This window comes from Fundulus heteroclitus, chromosome 12 (assembly GCF_011125445.2).
Source record: "Fundulus heteroclitus isolate FHET01 chromosome 12, MU-UCD_Fhet_4.1, whole genome shotgun sequence".
NCBI lineage: Eukaryota > Metazoa > Chordata > Actinopteri > Cyprinodontiformes > Fundulidae > Fundulus > Fundulus heteroclitus.
The window spans coordinates 28,662,272-28,682,557 of record NC_046372.1 but is presented as its reverse complement, the minus strand read 5'-3'; the positions used below and the strand labels follow the sequence as shown (position 1 = coordinate 28,682,557).

The window sequence follows — 20,286 nt, the reverse complement described above, 5'->3', positions numbered from 1 at the left end:
GGCATTATAATAAAAGTTTTAGTTTTTTCTGGGTTTAGCTGTAAGTAATTATTCAACCACTGCATATCGTGTGTAAAGCAGTCAATCAAAGAAGACAGTTTGTGACTCACACAAGGCTTAAATGAAGTGTCATTCCTAAACCCATGTCAAGTGAAACATCATTAAACTGTTGAATTGTCTGGCCTATAGGAAGAATTAAAACAAAATAGATGCCAGGATGGATTCCTGAGGAACACCACATAAAAGCTCTGTAAATGCATACATAATCTGGTTTGCAGACACACTAAAACCCCCACCAGAGATATATGATGAAAACCACTTTAGAAGAGACTCAGACATCCCAATTAGACCCCTCAGTCTGTTTATCAGGATAGTATGATTGATTGTGTCAGAAACTAGGGTGAGGCCTAACAAGACCGGATTGAGTATTTTCTAGTATCTGCTGACATCCTAATATCACTGGTATCATTAACTAGTGCTGTTTTAGTGGAATGCATTTTACTAAAACCAGATTGGAAGGGATCATGGATGCTGCTTTTTATTTCCAAATAGGCTTTAAGTTGGGCAGCAACTGCCCTCTCAAAAAGCTTTGACATAACAGGGAGTTTTATGTCTGGCGTTTTAAAGCCCTCACACATCTCTATTCTGCACTGTCTTGATGGTTCATACACTTATACAGGTTGTACATTCACCTTGAAAAAGCCTGAGTCCTAGGTTGCTTGAAAATCTTGTGAACCCTTCTTGCCCTGGGCTGAGTGCATTATCCCTGCCCCTTGCCCATGATGAGGAGAGGTATTGATCCTTTGCTGAGACAAAAGCCTTCTGTGAACCTTTGCAGGGCTTAAAGTTGTCGGAGGCAGGATGCAGAGTAATGAAGAAGGACCCCTCTCTGCCTTCTGCAAAGAAGAGTCCAGCTTAGATCCAAACAGGATTGAGACCTTACCACTAAAAAAGAAAGATGCTAGTTTGGTATTTTTAACCCCTATCCATTAACATCCTAAACATTAAAATTTTCTCTGTTTTGGAGCTTAAAACAGGTCTTAAACACACTATATACTTGCATCTTGTTGGTCTTAAATGGAATTTAGGAATCTTGTGAAAATATACATCCTAGGACTAACAATACATTTGGTTTACTCCCAACATAAAGTCACAACACTAGCAAGACAAGCCAGCAGTTATGCAGGCAGCCGAGACACAGATGCAGGCATTTTAAGGCAAGTATGGTTGATTTATGCCAAGGACTTCAGAATAAGATTTTTGTGAGAAGTAACTTTATGGTGATAGCATTTATTGAAGACTCGAACGTTTCAGTGACCAGAGATCAAACACAATCTTCTGATGATGGTTGCTGATTATTGCTTACTGTATGTTTTGGTGTGGCTCAGCTACAGTTTAAACCATATTGTCTGGTGGTGGGAAAGATAATGAAGCTGAAATAAAAAAAACTCATAAAAAAGTCATTGCAAGCAGAAGATGTTACATGTTTTCAAAAGTAGTTATTTCAGTCTTCAGTAAAAAAAAAAAAAAGAAGACCATTTACTTTAAAACTGCTTGAACCCTAAAACAGAGAAATATTATCTATCTCTGAGTTGGTACAGTTTTCTTAGTTATTATTCACATATATCTTCTTATATTCTCAAAATGCCACTGAGGTATAGTAAAATCAGGCCCTTTGCATATATATTTGCATAGCACAAGATTTCTTCTAGTTTACATCACTCCAGCCTTTAAAAAGATGGCATTAATTTCCCCTATCCCTGCAATGATGAACGTCATATGATTTCTGATGTACACTTGCAAAAAGTCCAAGTCAAAGGCAGGACTCAGTCTTCCTCTGTTTCAGCACTTTCCCTGAGCTGCACATATTAAGGCCTTGATGTTTCAGCAAAGGGAATACCAAACATTCCTGCCCTTGCGGATCACTTGTGGTTACAGATAGAGTCTAATACTGCTATTATCTCTTCAACAGAAGCCTTATTATTCTCTAAGGACTAAGACATTTTGAAGGAGCAGGTTTGCTTTAAAAAAAGATTAACAAATTTGTCAGAATACCACAGTTTTTACTAATCCGTAGCTTACCCTGATCTCTCTGTTTGCTTTAATCACTTTTTTTTTTTACCTCCGTTGTCAGCTAAAATGTATTCATGTGAAGATAAAGAGGTGTTTTAAATTGAGAACTTGGAAGTTGATGAATATTCTGTATCTTATAATCTATCAAAAAGAATTTTGAAGTATTTCACTTTTTACTTCAAAGTTTGAGCCAACATTTTTACTTTTGAATGTATCTTATCCAACAACCGACCTCTGATTTGACAGTTTGATACTGTGTCGGCAGATGTTTTGGGATTTCAAAGATATGAACTATAAAAGGAAGGGAGCTTGGAGAAAAATAACTTATGATGTGATGGCCTAACTATGTTATGTAATGTGATTTGTGTTTTAACTCAAGATACAAGGTTAGATGTTCGTGGGCGGTTTATAATGTTCAGTTTTGGTAAAGCTTTTGAGTCTGATTTGTCATTATAGGGGAAATATACTTTCCTTTCCTTTTCACTTTGAAATCATTCAGTTGTGGTCTATGTAAAGTGGAACTGTAACGCTTTGGTCTGAATTCCTCATTAATCTAGCTCCTCAGGCCCTCAGAAGAGGCCTGTTCCGTGTTTGAGGCAGTAGTTGTAAAATGGCATTTTACAATTCAAAAACAAAGACAAAAGGATCTGAAACTATAGCATCTTAGAACAATTAGCATGGTTAGCACAGCTGTTTTTCTTAAACTACAGTCTCTGTGTGTATACTCTTTAGAGCAAATAGATCCTCATCTTAATTCTGAGATTTCCAACAGACTACCAACATTTTTTTAATACAATAAGTCCCATAAAATACAGCTTGAAAACTTAAAAGGATAAAGCAGACTTTGTTGTTCAGTCTTCCTGTTATTTAATGGGGGTCTTGCTTTCCCACAGCCTGAACTGCAGACACATCTTGACAAGTCATAGACAACCTCTTTTTCTTTTCGAAGTTAATCTCCAAATCAACTTTTTTTTGCTAATAAACTATATACATGGATGTCATATAGTGCCTGTCTACATGTTCCAGTAAATATTTTGACAAATGTCTATTAGACAGAGTATACATAACACTTCTACTTTGTTAGACCTGCACCTACCCTGTTTCTTTTGCTTTCAGTGTGTTTGAGCCAGTGTCACTCTCACACACCTCTGACGCAACTCAGAATCTGAAACCTACCAACTGTCCTTTAATTTTATCCCTTCAAGCATACTTAAACAAGTTTTTGACACAGTGGATCCATGTCTTCTTCAGGTCTTTAACAGTTGCTTGAGTTTAGGGTCTGTTCCAGCAATTTGTGAGCATGCTGTGGTCACACCGCTAAACAAAAAGCGTAATCTTGACCCAGTAGTTCTGTCAAATTTCAAACCAGTATCTCATTTGCCTTTTCTTTCTAAAGTTCTAGAAAAGGTGGTTCTTGCACAGCTGTAGTTATTTCTGGACAGGAATCAAATATTTGAAATATTTCAGTCTGGTTTTAGAGCGTGCCGTAGCACAGAGGCAGCCTTGCTTAAAGTACAGAACAACATCTTACTGTCCCCAGATGCTAAAAAAGCTGTGCTGCTGGTTAAGCTGAACCTCACTGCAGCATTTGACACAGTGGATCATTCCATCCTACTGGGTGGCTCAACAGGTAGGACTCCAGGGGTCCGTGCTACTGTGTTTCCGGTCATATTTAACTAACAACATTCTCTGTGATGGTTAACGATGTGTCGTCCTCACCAGCCTCTCTGACCTCCGGTGTGCCTCAAGGTTTCATTCTTGGCCCTGTGCTTTTTTCTTTATACATGGTACTATTAGGCGCTGTGATAAATCATCATAATGTGTCTTACCATCTATATGCAGATGATTTACAAATCTATCTGCTCATGTCTCCAAACTCTTCTGCTACACAGTCAATTCAAGCTTGTCTTGATGACATCAAAACATGGTTATTGCTGAACTTTCTCCATTTGAATGAGTCCAAAACAGAATTTATACAATTTTTTCCTTCAAGTCAATTTATCTTTGAACCTCACACCTCAGCTCAAAAATCTTAGAGTGACATTTGACAAGAACTGAAAGTTCAATAAACAAATTGATTCTGTAGTGAAGGCCAGCTTTTTTCAGCTTCACTTATTAGCTAAAGTTAAATCCTTTCCCACTTGTGTGATCTTGAAAAAAAAAAAAAATTCTCCCTTTTATCAGCTAACGTTTGGACTATTGCAATGCTTTGTATACCGAACTTAAGCATCTATACAATGTTTACAACCTGTGCAGAATGCTGCTGCTTGGCTTCTCACCAACACGCTCAGGTATGACCACATCACTCCTGTCCTTTATTATCTCCATTGGTTCCCGGTTCACTTCAGAATTCAGTTCAAAATCCTGTTATTTGTTTTCAGTTCAATCCTTGCTCCCGCTTACCTGAGTGACATTCTGACTCTTCACCAGCCTTACGCTCTTCTGAGCAACATCTGCTGGTGGTCCCACAGTCGAGGTGTAAACAGTAGGGCGATCGTGCCTTTGCAGTGGCAGGGCCCAAACTCTGGAACGCTCCTCCGCTGGAGTTACGCTCCATCACAACCCTGCCCCTGTTCAAGGCCAGGCTAAAGACCTATTTGTTCAGTTTGGCCTTTTATACATGAACTGAATTAAATGTACACCAGATTTATTTATTTTTATTACTATTTCTATTTGTGTTTTTAATTCTGTACAGCACTTTGATCAATCTGTGGTTGTTGTAAAGTGCTGTAGAAATACAATTTCATTGATTGATTGAAATTACTGCACATTTGTTGAAATCCTGCCTTTTTTTGTCTAAAACTGTCTCTGTGGTGCCCTGCTCGGGTTTAATGAGTTTACTACATTTGAATTTCGAATCCGTATTGGTATTGGTTTAAAAAATATTGTGACATCACCCAGCAATATTGATGTCAATAGCTCTGCTGTCAGGTATAAAAGTGCCGCTGTCTCGTACGCCTCCATACCGAGTTGGAATAGTGAGCTTTGCGATCTTTCTATCAGGTTAGTAATTTATTAGGTTAGCATCCTATTAGTTTATTTAGCATTTGTTTACCTTGTTTTAGCTGCTCAGACCATAACCAGCTCTCCCTCCCCCGCATGTTCTCTGGTCTCCCAGGCACATTATCCTTCAGGCACATTTTCAAAATTTGATATGGGTGGTGTAAGGCTCTGGTACAGGGATAAGTTTCACTTTAAATAGCTATTTAAATCTTTGTGCTTCCTCCAACTTAATTTCAAACACTTTCAACAATCTTATTACTTATTGTTTTCAGTGACATGGTCATGCTTACACATGTGTTCACTGTTCAGAAAAAAAATAAAATAAATGGTTGCCAATTAGGTGTGTTTTATTTACTCGATCACATTTTCAAAGCTTATTTTCCAACCTTGGATTCGGCACACCGGTTTTGCTTGATGAAGCATTTCATTCATAGTCTCTTACAAGCTCAGTTAAATTAAAAAAACAGACAACATAAACAGGTATTTGCATTTATTGTGTTCATTTCTTTTTGCAGTAGTCTGAGTTTTTGCCAATTTCTGAAATTTGATAATTTTATGCAATACTCAACATGAGCCCCAAATGTAGCCAGTCTGTGCTATTCATCAAAACTAATTAACGAGGCAATCTGTTGCCAGCTATTGTTATAATCAGTTTTAATCACCTATATTTATGGGTCATGGTGGGTGCATAAAGGATGATGTTCAGGAATCAGCATACTTAACCAAAATACTTTGTTATGCTATCCTCAGTTATCCTTGTATTGAAAATAGGTATATTTACTGGACATAAACGTCTGAACAGGTTTAGCTGTCTTGATGAAAGGTTAGTAGATTATATTTTTTACAAGTATTTAGTGAGCTGAGAATTCTTAATGAACAAAATATTAGTTGTGTTCTTAGGAGTAAAGGAGACGGCGTCTAAGTTGTTATTTGCTTTTGTCACAGTATAGATTTACTGCAAAAGGAAGATTTTTTTCATCCAACTGCTCCGGCTTTGTGTTTTTTGTACCCTCCATTAATTAAAACTGTTTGACTTTCCAATGGCTATCCTCATGGATCTTTTTGAGTTATATAATATTGACAGCCTGAGTTAGATGAACACTTACACAGCTAAATAATCTTACACCGGTAAATTTTATTTATTTTTTTGTAGCTGGTAAATAAAGGTATTAAAAGTAAATTTCTAAAAGGAGGCATTAATAAATAAACTGTATTTCTGGTTCAAGCCTAATCATCGGGCTAAATTAATAAAAATTTAATTAGATTTAGTTTGCAGTATGGTTGCATCATTTTGGTGAACAGCATTTAAGAGAGGAGGCAATAGAGATGAAAATTGTAACAGAGAGGATGTCATGGGATGAGCAGAAACTCTGTGACATAATAGATTTAATAAAAAATAAAGTGATTTAAAAGGTAGGGGTTGCATAAAACCATCTTACATATCACTGTCAACAATGTCAAAGCTCTAAATTCATTGCTGGTGTTTTACTTCTGCTGACAAAATTGAAAATGTGCTAAATTGAATGTGGTTGTTTTCCTTTGTTCATACTATAAAAGTTGCATTGAGTGGCGCAGCACATTTTAAATTAATTTCAGATTTAATTAACTCGCATGTGTTGTTACTGTTGTTGCCTGAAATTCCTTTTTTTTAGTGCTGGGCTACATTCCAGCGTTCCAAGAACACGAGGAGAATAAAATGCATGCTGGCACCTTTTAATTTCAGTTTGTTTATGTTTATTTATTTAAAGTTTTCTGAACATTAGGCCATTTTTGTTGGCTTACTAAAACCACACTGTGTCTTTTTAGCCTTCTGGAGAAATTTTGCATTTTCAGCCTGCTTTAAACATCTCCTTTGTCTTTTCATTTTCCCCTCCCTGAGGCCAAAGCCGGTTTATTCCCTCTAGCGATTACATCCAATTAGGAGGAGTGAGGCTTTCTCCCCTCCTTCCTTCCCACACTAACAACACAGAATACAGTGGAGTGAATCAGGGCTTTCTCTTCTTTGATGTGAACAAATTACACATCATACACACACTTGGCAAGGAAACAAAGGTTCAGTTTTCTCTTTCAAGTTGGGATTCTTTATCATTTGGTGAACAACACGATACTCAATGAAAAGAGATAATTTAATGTGGATTGATGATGTTGGTTTTTAATGTCAGCTACATTAACATCTTGAAAATGGTAGCTTAAGCTTGAAGGTGGATACCAACAAAATGAATAAATATGAATAATAGGCAGTGAGGGAAACTCAATTTCACATTCAGTTCATGTTGGTCCCATCTTTAGGTGGATAGGCTTGTGGGTCGTCTGGGCTTGGATCAGGGTAGGGGCTGGGGCCGGAGTATGGACTGGGCAGGATGGGTTTGGGGTGGGACTATATGATGTGTGTGGTGAGTGTGTGTATCGCGCACCCCCCTCTCATTTCTTTTTTTTTTCTCTTGTGTGGGTACGAGTGTCTGCATGTGCAGGCATTAAGGTGGGAACGTGTGAATATGACTGTGTACGTAGTCTTCTGTTTGTCTTTAAGATATTAGGATAGCAATTCTTAATGATACACTACCAGATGGGACACAAAATGGCAACTTAGCTTCAGATCACAAATGATTTTCCATAAATGCTAAATGGCCTGTACTTGTGTTGTGCTATGGGGTCGTCGGAGTTTTGCACTAAGTGCACCCAAAGTTTGTTTATGCAGCTTCTCATTCTACCTGTGTTAAATCATTAAGCCAATTTTTTTTGTTAAAATAATGAAGCAGCGCAATCGTTACTATCGTTACTATCTCCATAACCTTTATGGAGGTTGTCTTTTTAACTTTGGTGTTTTCTTGTTTTTTTTATTTGTTTTAGTTTTTTGTTCTTTATTTAATACTATGAATTACATTTTAGAGCTATCTACATGATAACTGAAGTAAATATTAGTGCGTGATACAAAAAGGGTGGAACTTACCATAAAATATGTGGGAACAGCTCGTGCTGCATAATAGGCTCCATGTGCTTCAGCATTCAAAAAGCTCATTTGGTTTAGTTTAGTCTTGTTAAACTCCTCTGAATTAGAAAATTCAGAATTTCGAAAGATTATACATATTTTAGACTTTTATTTATTTTCAGTTTTATTAAACCTTCCATTTAAAATCCATAAAGTTATATTGTTGGACCAACAAGATTTGTCCCCAACAATTTAAAAGCCAATTGGGTATAAATTAGTTGATTAATTTAAGAATAATGCATCTAAAGTTCTATGTTAGACCTTTACTCAATATTGGTAAACCAGAATTCCATGATGTTTTTTTAACAGCTCTGCAGCAAATACTGTAATGAATAGTTTAAAAATGCAATAGTGAACAAAGAAATCTGAACGGCTTGAAACATATAACCCAAAGAGAATATAAAGATACAGATGCAGCACTTGGGCAGGCTAAATTCAGATATTCTGCATTCCTAGAGACTCCAAGTATACAACAAAATGTATTTAAGGGCTAAAAAGGTGGATTTGCATAATATGTCCACTTCAATCGGAAAAGGGTAAATAAATAAGAGAGATGATGTCACAAAAATATGACATTCCCAGTCATTACGCAGCATTGCATTGTAAATTCCAGGCCTTTGTTCTCATGAACTGACCTAAAAGGAAGTTCAATAAAGTACCATACATGATTAAAAGACATGAAATACTCCAATTCTCAGTAGAATCAAGAAACACAGTTTTTAACCTGCCACTATACATAGCAAAATAGGAAACTGTGTGACAGCAGCTCCTTTGAGTTAGTTACCTGCTTTTGCTTAAAAGTAACACTTTAGAAGATTAAAGGAACGTTGGGCTTATCTGAACTGTAAAGAAAAGAGGAGTGGCTCAAGATTTCTGTGAAACATGTCATTTCCATACAACAAATTAGAAAACAAGGCTTGTCAAATGAAAGACTGCAATGGATTTGTGTATAAGCCTGAATTAATGTCAGTACTGAAAATGACATGGTGTATTATTTCTGACCTTTTGCCAACAAACAGCAAAACGAGTAAAAAAACACAATATGAACTATTGTGATCACATGTGAGAGATATGTCGGTCAGGCCTAACATTAGTCATATTGTGTTTTTGTTTTTCAATTTTACTGTGACTAACAGGTGAGAAGAATTAACACAACTGCATTTTCATCATTAGTAGTGGGATACATTTAGCAACCAGTGAACATTTTATCCTCAAAGTTCATGTGGTAGATGTAAGAAAAGTGGGCAAACATAACAGATTGTAAAGAGTTTGGACAGGGTCAAATAGTGATGGGTAGATGACTGTGCAAACCACAACTCCTGTGGGGCGATTCCGATTGGCAGTGGTCAATATCTTTCAAATGTGGTCTAAGGAATGAACAGAGGGGATCTGGAAAAGGGGTCATAGTTGACCTCGTCTCATTAATCCAAACAGGCAGCGAAGGCTGGCCATGTGGTCTGATCTAACAGACAAGCAACTGTAGATCAGATTGCTGAAGAAGATTGATCTAGATCTGAGTGGAAGGTATCAGAACGCACACTACATCCAGTTTGTTGCACATAGGGCGTAGCTGAACGCTAGTTGCATTCCCAGCTGGCTGTGCTCTCCTACAGCAGGTAATGTGCCCTGATATAAAGCAAAGAGATTTAAAAAAATGGTTTTATTAGCACAAGTTTAAAGTGTCAATTTGGCCTCTAAATTGGCCAGATCTCAATCCATTCAAGCATCTCTGGGATGTAAGGTGTTGTATAGTTGATAAGACCTTGAAATATTGGACACATTAACCTTTTGTTTTTCTCCTCAGACAATGCTCTGACTGTCAGTTTTATAGCTTGGAGAAAATGCATTGTTTTATTCAGGCAACAAGTTTAAGGTCTTGAGGTCTGCTTAGCTACCAGCCAGAGAGTTTCTGTTATGCATACAGCTGTGTTACTTTTCTAATAGAGGAAGCTTTTAGGATAATTTTGTAGCTAATTATTCATAATGAATATGTCAGACATTTTTAAATGAAATTTAATTTTATGCAAAAATTCTGAATGTGTTAGGTTGAATCTTTATCTTAACCATTACAATTGGAGCTTGGACATGTGATTGCCAATGTTTTGCTTTTTAGTTAGTTGTTAATGCTTATAATCAGTAAATACTTCTTAATATTACTATACATATTTTACAAAGAAAGTATTTTAACTTTAGTTCTGCTAGTGATTAATTGTGATTTTTGTCATAAGCTTTAGTTGTTGTGTGCATTATAACTGATTTGATCATGAGTTATAGCCAGGAGAGCTGTATTACAATCATTGTATTTTGAAATGTAAATGTTCTTTGGAAAAGTTAAATAATTCAAGTCAGATTAATAGACATGGATTGATAAATATATATGAAACTGTAGAATAATTTTACATAGTGCTAATATCTACTGGGTCATGGAGTCCCAAAGTTACAACTTATTAGACCTTCCAGAGGGTTCGTGGCTTGATAGGTACTTGCTGCTTTGGCCAGTGCAATGTTAGGCATGTGGACATAATATTATGGCCTATTGGTATGTTATACCTTTAATGCAATATAATTTCCTGGATATTGTAAAAAAATATATAGTGAATTAAAGGTTTAAATATGTTTCATATTGTGCATGCATAATGGCAAAGTACAGTTTAGAAAATTATGTAATTTCTGACCAAAAATTTTGAATGCTTTGAGAGAATGTTCTAACTCAAATTTAATTTTGTAGAGAAGGCTATGTAGTTTATTCAAACAGCTTGTCAAAACTTCAAAGTAATTATGCTTAAAGCTATGCTCTTGTCTGACAGTTACTGGAGCGCCTGACAGTCAGAAGAGGTGAGTGAAACAAAAAGGATGACTTCTAGAAGATATTACCAGTGCTCAAATGCAGACAGAGATGTTGAACTGTAGACAACTGTAAACAATGCCCCATTTTATTCTGCACATGTTTAGGCTTCTATTTACACCAAAGTAGACATAGCTGCACTCAGAATGATGCTGTAACCAGGAGGCATGGAAACATCAGAGGTGGTGTTGACTCATGTTGTGCAACTGAGTGCAGATATGATAGTACTGAGTAGGGCTGGACAATTAATCCCATTTGAAATACAAAAAAAGCACAATTCCCAAATCACAGAGGTATGCAAAGTTTGGCTACGTAACAAAGTGGATAGGACATGGGGGAAGGGTGTGTGTGTGTGTGTTGTGGGGGGGGGGGTTGGAACAGCTTGAAGGAGGGGCGTAGCTCATTAACTAGGTATCGTAGTTTGTGGAAAGCTAATAACAGCAAGAATTAGCTTGTTTTGACCGTTTTTCTCCTTAACTGGGCATTTTACATTGCTCTGAGACATCGAGGCATTTAAAATAAACATGCCCCCACCGTATAATAATACAATGGGGTAAACCCTGCCCTTATGGCACAGCGTTACATTAGTGACATCTTCTTGTTTTTACTCCTTCTGAGGCAGAAAAGTCAGTGCCTGTTCAAAGATGCCATTTTTAGACTGCCTTTGTTACCTGGGGAGACAAATCCCCCCTATCATTGTCCAATTGAACACATAAGAGAACATTTTGAATACCAGCTCTGACTCATGTGAATCAGCTGGATCTTAGGGGGATAGTTACAACAGCTGCAAGCTTTTGTTGCTGCAGGAGAGAATATGGTGTGGGAAGTGTGGAAAGCTCTGTTCCATACCAGTTCACAGGTTCTATCTAGGCCTGATTGCAACCACCCCTACTGATATGATCAGTGTTCCCTAATTACTGATTGGCAATGAGGTTGCACAGTCATTGAAATAGTCATAGTTATTGTAATCGTAAGCTGATATGTCAACACATCCAGTTTTGTTTCATTCTCACGTCTCCACTTGGGCACTTTGCAGCTTCTGTGGGTAAGTGCATACAGTGATGAAGGAAAACCATTAGTCGTTTTTTCTTAATATCTGCACTGTCACTTTCCTTAAAAAGCCTGGTAATGGTACATAAAGCATTCATGGAACCCAGATGGGGTTTACAGGCAAAAAAAATTACAGTATCATTCTAACATGAAATGTTTTGTAATTCTGCTATAGCAATGTGTCAAAGAGACACTTGCTAATAGAGGTCTAACCTGGTCCCCTGATCCTGACAAAAAAGTAAAATGAGAATGGATGGGTTATTTACTTACAAAGAGATGGTGTTTATCACTTCATTTGACATGGTAGTGTATTCTGCTGCACCGCCTTGTCATTAGTTGGTACAGTTAATGATAAGGAAGTGCCTCAACAATGCCTCCTTAATTATTGTTGGTACTGTATCTCTGAGTCATTTCACAGCAAGCCACCCACTCCATAGCAAGATGATTTAATGTTAATAAGCATGGCTGTGATGGAACAAACACTTTAAAGGGTGATAGTATGTGGGAGAAAGATGCACGGTGAGCATATGTTCAAGGCTGGGGAGTATCTTTGTGCATGCATGTACGTGTGAAGGAAAAAGGTGACATCTGCATTGCTAATGTGAAACACATACTGTGTGCCGAGTACAACTAGCCCAATCCCCAACTTTTTCAGATATTCTTTTACTGCTCTTTGACAGAAAAGAAAATATTCTTGTTTGGCTAAGTTGTGCTACATTAATTAATGACCACATCATTTTGTTTTTTCACTTTATGCTATTTTAACTCTGTTGCTGTTTAGCAAGTTGATGAATGTGATCATTATTACAGCTTGTTTATGTATACATATAATTATACTCTCTCTGGCCATGTTTTTAGGTGACCTTGCTAAATATGGGGTTTGGCTACCTTTTTTGACTTTCAGCGCTGCCTTAATACTTTGTGGCATATGTTCAACAATGTGTTGGAGATATTCCTGCAAGAATTTGGTCCATATTGACATGATAGCTTCAAATAGTTGTAAAATTTTACGCCGGTCATCTTTTCCACTATATTACAAAGGTGCTCTATTTGACTGAAATCTGGTGACTGTGGGGACCATTGGTACAGTACAGTGAATTCATTGCTAAGTTCAAAAGACAGTTTGTGATGAACTGAGCTTTTTGACACGGTGGTTACACTGCAATCATCAAGTTGGCATGATCAGCTACAAACTCAGATTGGCAGTGGTGTTTAATCCATGTTCACAAGGTACTATGGGGCCCAAAATGTATAAAGGTAAAATCCTCCACACCATTATACCACCACCTGAATTGTTGATATAAGGCAGGATGGTCGCTTGCTTTCATGCTGGTTAAGCCACATTTTGACCCTTCTGTTTGAATTTTCTGTTCTAAATCAAGCCTAATCAGACAAAACTACATATTTCCAGTGTGTCATTGGTAAATTTTGGTGAACATTGTAGCCTCAGGTTTCTGTCCTTGGTTGACAAGAATAGTAACCCTTTGTGATCTTTTGCTACTGCAGCCCATCTGCTTGAAGTTTGACAAGCTATGTGCTCAGAGACAGTATGTGGCTTACCTTGGTTGTAATGAGTGGAGATTTGAGCCACTGTTGCTGTCATCTAGTTTTCCTATTCTCCTCTGACCTTTGAGATCACCATGGCATTTTCACCCACATATCTGCTGCTCACTGGATATTTTCTCCTTTTCTGGCAATTCTCTGTAAACTTGGAAGATGGTTTCGTTAAAATAAAAAACTAAATTCAAAGCATTCTTCCCTGTTTCGATGTTCAGTTTGAACTTTAACACGTTGTCTTTCCCACATCTAGATTCAGAAATGCATTGAGAAGCTGCCAAGTGATTGGCTAATTCACTGCGCTAACATGTTATCAAGCAGTCAGAGTGATCCACCCAGAAATAGCATATTGGAATATTTTAAGCTAAATGCGGGTGTCTTGAGGTTGCTGTTTACTTTACAGACTTCTTTTCTTGTCAAAACTGCCTACTTCTCATATTTGCTGCCAAATACTGTAAAGGAAAATGTTAATAATACAAATGCCAGATATTAATAGCAAGAAATACTTGACATATGCAAACAGAATGTCAGAATGCTGCCAGCATTAGCTGCGATACTCAACTGCCAGTCCTGGTACTCTGCTCAGGAGTCACACATCCATTACCTGGATAGTGTTTTCATGCTGTCATCGATTCGCCTCAATCCAGGAGGAAGAAGTTTGCCTAGGCCCTAATGCTAGACATAGTTGGATATTTGTCTTTTTTTGTTTGGTGTTCCCTTGTCCAATCCTAATTAATGTGAGAGAGTGAAATTAGTATGAGGAAGTTTACTGCTGCAAAAATACATACAAATACATTGCAGTCTAACCCCACATTGCAACCTGCTGTCTTGGACCATTTAAAAGTTGAAATATAAATTATGTAAATGTATTATGTAAATGCATTAGAGGAATAGCTAATGCAGTAACACCTACTGAATGTCGAAAACTTTGCCCTGGTAAATAAGTGACATTTAGCTCAAGTCCCTCTGCAACCTTTCTACAGTCCAAAAAAACTGTGCGAGAGACTTTTAACTGTGGGGATGACTGCTATAGTCCATCTGTTGCAATGATTGTGTTGACCCTTTATTCAGGCAAATGTAGAGCCATCAAAACCATAACTATTATAATGATGGTAAGTAAACAACACTAACAGTGCTTTGTAGTGTGACTATTTAATGCAAAGTGACCCTACTGACAATAACCCACATTCATTACATTAACTAAAAAATTACTCCCAGAAGAATTAGAAATCTACTCATCTCTCAGCTCAGTGTCAACGATGATGTCATGAATTTCTTGCAATAGTTTTCTTTTTCTAAGGAACTTATTTGTTATTTCAAATGAGCCACAATCAGCATTGTTTCATCCAATAATTTATATGATATGTACTGTTGTTTTTATTTATCCTTTATTTACCAAATTAATCTGCTTTCAACAACTCAATTTGGGTCATCTCTCTGAATTGCACGCATTCACTTCCTTAAATCCGTTTGTTTTGTTTTAGAAGTAAAGCTCAAACTTACGAATGATATCACACTTGTGTTAAGTGTTCTCTGCTTTGCAGTACTTCTGGCATTTGCTCATTGATGAAGTGTTGTTAACTTCTATTCGCAGTACAAGTTGTTAACAATATATTTTGTCCAATTTAGTTTATGTGTGCAATCACTGAGGAAACATGTTTAAAAATAGAGTATGTACATACTTAATTTTGCCAGTATTTTATCGAGATCCAAATGTTGCAGCTTGCATTGTGTTTTATATATATGGGCTCTTGAACACCTGATATCAGGGGATCTTATTGTCATTTAGACTTTCTAGTATGAATTGTGCATCAAATCTGGTCTGCCTTGCGTTTAGTGCCTCTAGGGCGCCAACACTAAAGTTGTAAAATCTGAACTTCTGCGGCTGGACGTGGGGGAGTCAACCAATCAGAGAGACTCCGACTCCACTTTGTGACGTGGTGGGGGATTTTCCTGCAGGAAAAATATTCTTATTTCAGATAATAGTAAACATCAGGATGCCCACTAACCTGAGGCAGATGGACAGATATTCTTCAGCTGAAATGGGGCCTCTGTCGTTGGTGTCCTGGTGGGAGATGTGGGCACCAATGCCAGTCAGCAGGTTATTGGGCTGGGTGGGCAAAAATAATGCTGAAAGTGACCCTCGTCAGCTCGGAGCTTCTGCTGTAGCTGATGAAACTCACCAAACTCAAAACGCCTCTGAATGATCTGGTGAATTCAGACATGACACAGATTAAATTATATTATTCAGTAAATAAAGCCAAGCCAAAATTTCATCCGCAAATTTCCAAAGAGTCCAGCAGAGGAAAAGAACAGGGTAGCTCTTCCAGATGGTCGCCACTTTGCCTGACGCGCCATCAGAGCGTTGAGGCTCTAGATGGCGCTTTGGAATTTTATGTGCACAAGCGTCCAAGTTGAGGTGTTGAGGTGACACCTTTTTGATGCTCAAAAGGTTTTTGGTCTGGACGCAGCATTAGGGCTGGGCGATATGGACCAAAAATAATATCTCTATTTATAGGCTGAAGGTCTGTATACACCATTTTTCTCTATATGTTTTTCTTTCATAAAGTAATTAGTAAAAGGCATCTCTCACTCAAAGCTTTATCCCAAATGTCTACCAGGCACAATTTCAACAAACAGCTGTAGATAAATATGAGAAACAACTTAAAAATAATCTACTGTAATACACAAGTATAACAACAACATAAACCATCTCGATATAAACAATTTAGTCTTATATCTCTTTTAAAAAATATCTTGAATTTTTTAGAATCACAATATATTGCCTAGCCTTAGTACGAATAAAGTTTACTAAAAGTCGGCCTTCTCTATTTTCAGCTAATACTAAAATATCCCCATATTGTGTTTATGAAATATGCAAATAGCTTTTTGCTCATTCAAATGTTATTAAAAATGCTAAATTGATTGCTGTAAATACAATATATTTACTAATTTTAATGCAATGTATTTCCTACAATACATGAGACCAACAATTAGTTGCAAAGAAAAAAACAGACATTCAGATGTTCGGTATGTATTATAAAAACACTTTTTTTAGTCTGACATTAAGTCTGAATAAACATTTTCTGTTATAGGGAAGTCAGGTTTACCACATATTTAGGATTTCTAAATGCCAGTATGATAGAAATATGTATGGATAAATTTGTTTAGCTTTCTTAATATTTAGCAATTTAGATACATTTCCTTAGTTTGTAATAAAACTGTCTTTTAAACTGCATGACTGCATATTTGCATAGCCTTCTACAAGGTTCTGACAATAGTTTGGTGGAATTTTGACCCATTCCTTCTGAGGAAATGTTACAGAGTCTGATTTGTAGACTGCCTTGCTCACACATCACCTTTTAGTTTTGCCCACAAAGTCTGTATGGGACTGGGGTCAGGGCTTTATAATGGCCACCCCGCACATTTACTTTACTATCCATACGCCTTCTTGTTACTAATTCAGCAGTAAACTCAGGGTCCTTAGGGTCCATTTAGAAGATCCATTTTTCCCCAAGGACGAATGGATTGGCTTGGGGAAAAGTGGATCTAAAACTTCCTGGCTGAGATTTTAAGATGTTTCTCCAATATTTCCACCTTATGTTCTTTTCTAATGTTGCTGTCTATTTTGTGAAGTGCACTCTAACAAAATTCTAGGAGTGTGTAGAGATGTGTATTTTTTGTCTTGACTCTGAATAGGATGTAGTGGGTTTGGAAAACAGATGGGTTGGAATGATGGCTTATATCTAACTTTATTGCTATTGTATATTATTAGATGTAAAGCAACATACTATACCACATAGCAAAGTTTATTCTCAAATTAAGCAAATGAATTCTGGTAGTTAGTTATTGATTTTGCCATTACTGTTTAACATTATCCTCTGATGATGTATGTAATTTCAGTGTGTTTCCTGGAAGTTTGATACTTTTTCTCCTCTATCTCTACTGAACACATTGAGGTCAGGCCTGTGGTGGACAGGATGGATGGTTTCTATTTAGATTTATGGATAGTTTTTACTGTCTCCTGGCTGTCAATCAGATTAAAAAAATATATCCCAGGATAGAGGCTTATCAAGTTAAATAGACTATTTTTTATGGAAAAGAAGACAGGCTATTTAAAAATATAGTCTCCAGAATATTTAAAATATATTTTCACTGTTTGATCATAAACATTATAAGTGCTTATTGTATAAAAATGACCCCATCACTCTTGTTTGATAAGCTCATGCTATACCTATTGGGTGCCATTTCTTTTAAGACAAGAACTACAAAAATAACTTTGTCACACCCAGCTGATAGCTTGGATATGTAGTGTAAGAAAAATATAACATTACATCCAAACATTAGAAAACACACTATTTTGAGAGTTCTTTAATTTACCGTGAATGCTTTCTATTCTTCAACAACAATTTTAAAAGAACTTCTGTAAACAGATTGAAGTCTGAGGTGAGAATAGAAGCACATTTAAAAAAGTACTCGTAGCAGGTGTGCTGTCAGTGCACATTCAGTCCTGAAAAAAGAGAAACATTGGTTTGACAAATCAATTTATCACATTATACTAAAAACCTCTTCAGGTCCTAACCAGGTTCTTTAATGCGAAACATATATAGTTATCATACGATACCACTTTTATTTATAAACCACTTCATAATAACTAAGATCAACAATGTGCTGTTTATATACAACTGAAGATAACAGTAAAATTAAAATAGAGACGAGCTAAAATAGACAAATAAGCATAGTTTAAAACTGTTAAACTAGTTAGAATTAATTAATAATAATTGAAAATAACAAATAATTTCAAATTAACTTCACAGCTGCCATTTTATGATATTGCCTCAATATTTAATATCAATAGCACCAGCAAAGGACATTGTGAGGTTCCTATGCTATTTATTATGTAATAAATAGTCATAGGAAATAAGATGAATATTATTGTATTTTAAATGTAGTCATTATCCAATATTGATTTAGTCAAAGTTACAAAAATGTGTGTTGAAGCGAAGACATATGTAGCCGTTGCAGGACGCCAGACCACAAGGACTGGAATTGAAGACCCCTGGTTTATTTGATTCAAAACAAGGTTACAGGGCCTTTTGTCCACCTGTCTTAAGTTGGCTACAATTGATTGCTTCATGTTAGTGTACACCTTGAGTCTGATTTATAGCCTTCCTTTATTTCTGGATTTTATTTAATGTTCCCAAGAGTACACATTCATTTAACATTGAATATTTGGTTGGTCATGATAACTTTGCTTCTAATTTGTTTCATTAGGATATGAAATAAACAGTTTTGTCTGACAATATTAGATAAAGAGCGATGCTCTTATCCACAAGAGATAAACCTTGTGATGCAGCGTATGCTGGGTGATTTCACTCATCTATGTTGAACACCAGCCAAGTGTTTTGTGCGCTCAGTATTCTTGCTGTCTTATGATTCACTACATCAACACTTAGAGAGAGAGAGAGAGAGAGAGAGAGAGAGAGAGAGAAAGAGAGAGAGAGAAAACACCTTCATGTTCTGCTTCTTTATCTTCTCTGCATGTGTATTTATGTGTGGGTGTGAAGTGTTGTCTGCGCTCGGAGGCATATGTTTTTTTTTTCCCTCTCTTTTTTTTTAACTTGTTTGCTAGTGTGTTTGCCATTTGCTAGTGTGTAATTATGTGTGTATACAAAATGTGTCAAAGGACTTTCAAGTTTCCGCCTTGACCCCAATGGTAAGCGAGCAGGGAGGGAAAAGGCAGAGCAAAAAAAAAAAAAGAAACTCGAAGCAAAGAGTGGAATGTGCTTGGTTGGGGATTACACTGGCCCCGAATGCATGAGGAAACACAGAGGGGAGCTTCTGCTGCCTGACAGATGAGAAGCTGACAAACTGCTTGGGCTTTGTGTGACTTTGGCCTAGGCTTTCCCTCACATTCAAAGCGGTGTGTAAGGCTATGGTTCACAATTAAATTTGGCCTGGTTAATATAGCGGAGCAGCTTTTTCCTTTCTGAGAAAGGAGCTTGATTTTAAGAAGCAGATTTAGTTCTAGATTGATAGATGGGTCATAGATAATGTTAGAACACACCATTTCTGCTTTTATTTCTTTCTTTTTTTTTCAATAAGATCAGCTCCATGTTTTTCTCTTTGGATCAAATTCTTTGCAAACAAACTTTAAAGCAATTTAATTTTCAAATTGAAAAACAAATCTCATAAAACAAATTGAAAGCCTAATCCTATTCTCTTTTACCTCATTGCTGTAAATCACAGATACTTTTCGGGTTAACATTTGGACCGCCTAATGAAATACCTCCACTGCCACAATGTCTACATCATGACCTATGTAGTCTTAATCCCTATGTATGCTAATATTTGTTATGTATTCAGTTTAATGAAGCAAACACTTGTGAGCTGGGTCATTATCATTTTTCAATAAAAACTTCAGTCATGCATATTTAGTTCTGAGAGCAGTAAATCCTGTACATTTAGCTGTTATTTGTTTGTCTGTCCGTCTGTCCGTCCATCCATCCATCCATCCATCCATCGTCAGTTTACATTTATCATCTCCTATAATACTGACATCCTTTTTGTGATCCCCTGCGTCTGATGGCCTTAGCTTAGTCTCTCTGTATCATCATTCAGGCACAGTTTTTGGAGCAATTTCATGGGTTATGATGGAGATTGAAGATTTTGTTAATGATGGTAGACGGGCCAAGTCTCAGCTGTGGAGCTGGACCAGAGCCTCAAAGCTCAGGATGAAACAAACAAGTGTGGGTGCCACAGGGGCTAA

The 20,286-nt window shown here is 36.8% G+C and overlaps 1 protein-coding gene across 2 annotated transcripts in view; it reads left to right on the top strand.

Moving 5' to 3' along the window:
- The window catches only part of edil3a (EGF-like repeats and discoidin I-like domains 3a), a 185,162-nt gene that overhangs the window by 20,925 nt on the left and 143,951 nt on the right, over positions 1-20,286 (top strand). The gene's annotated exons all lie outside the window — the stretch shown is intronic.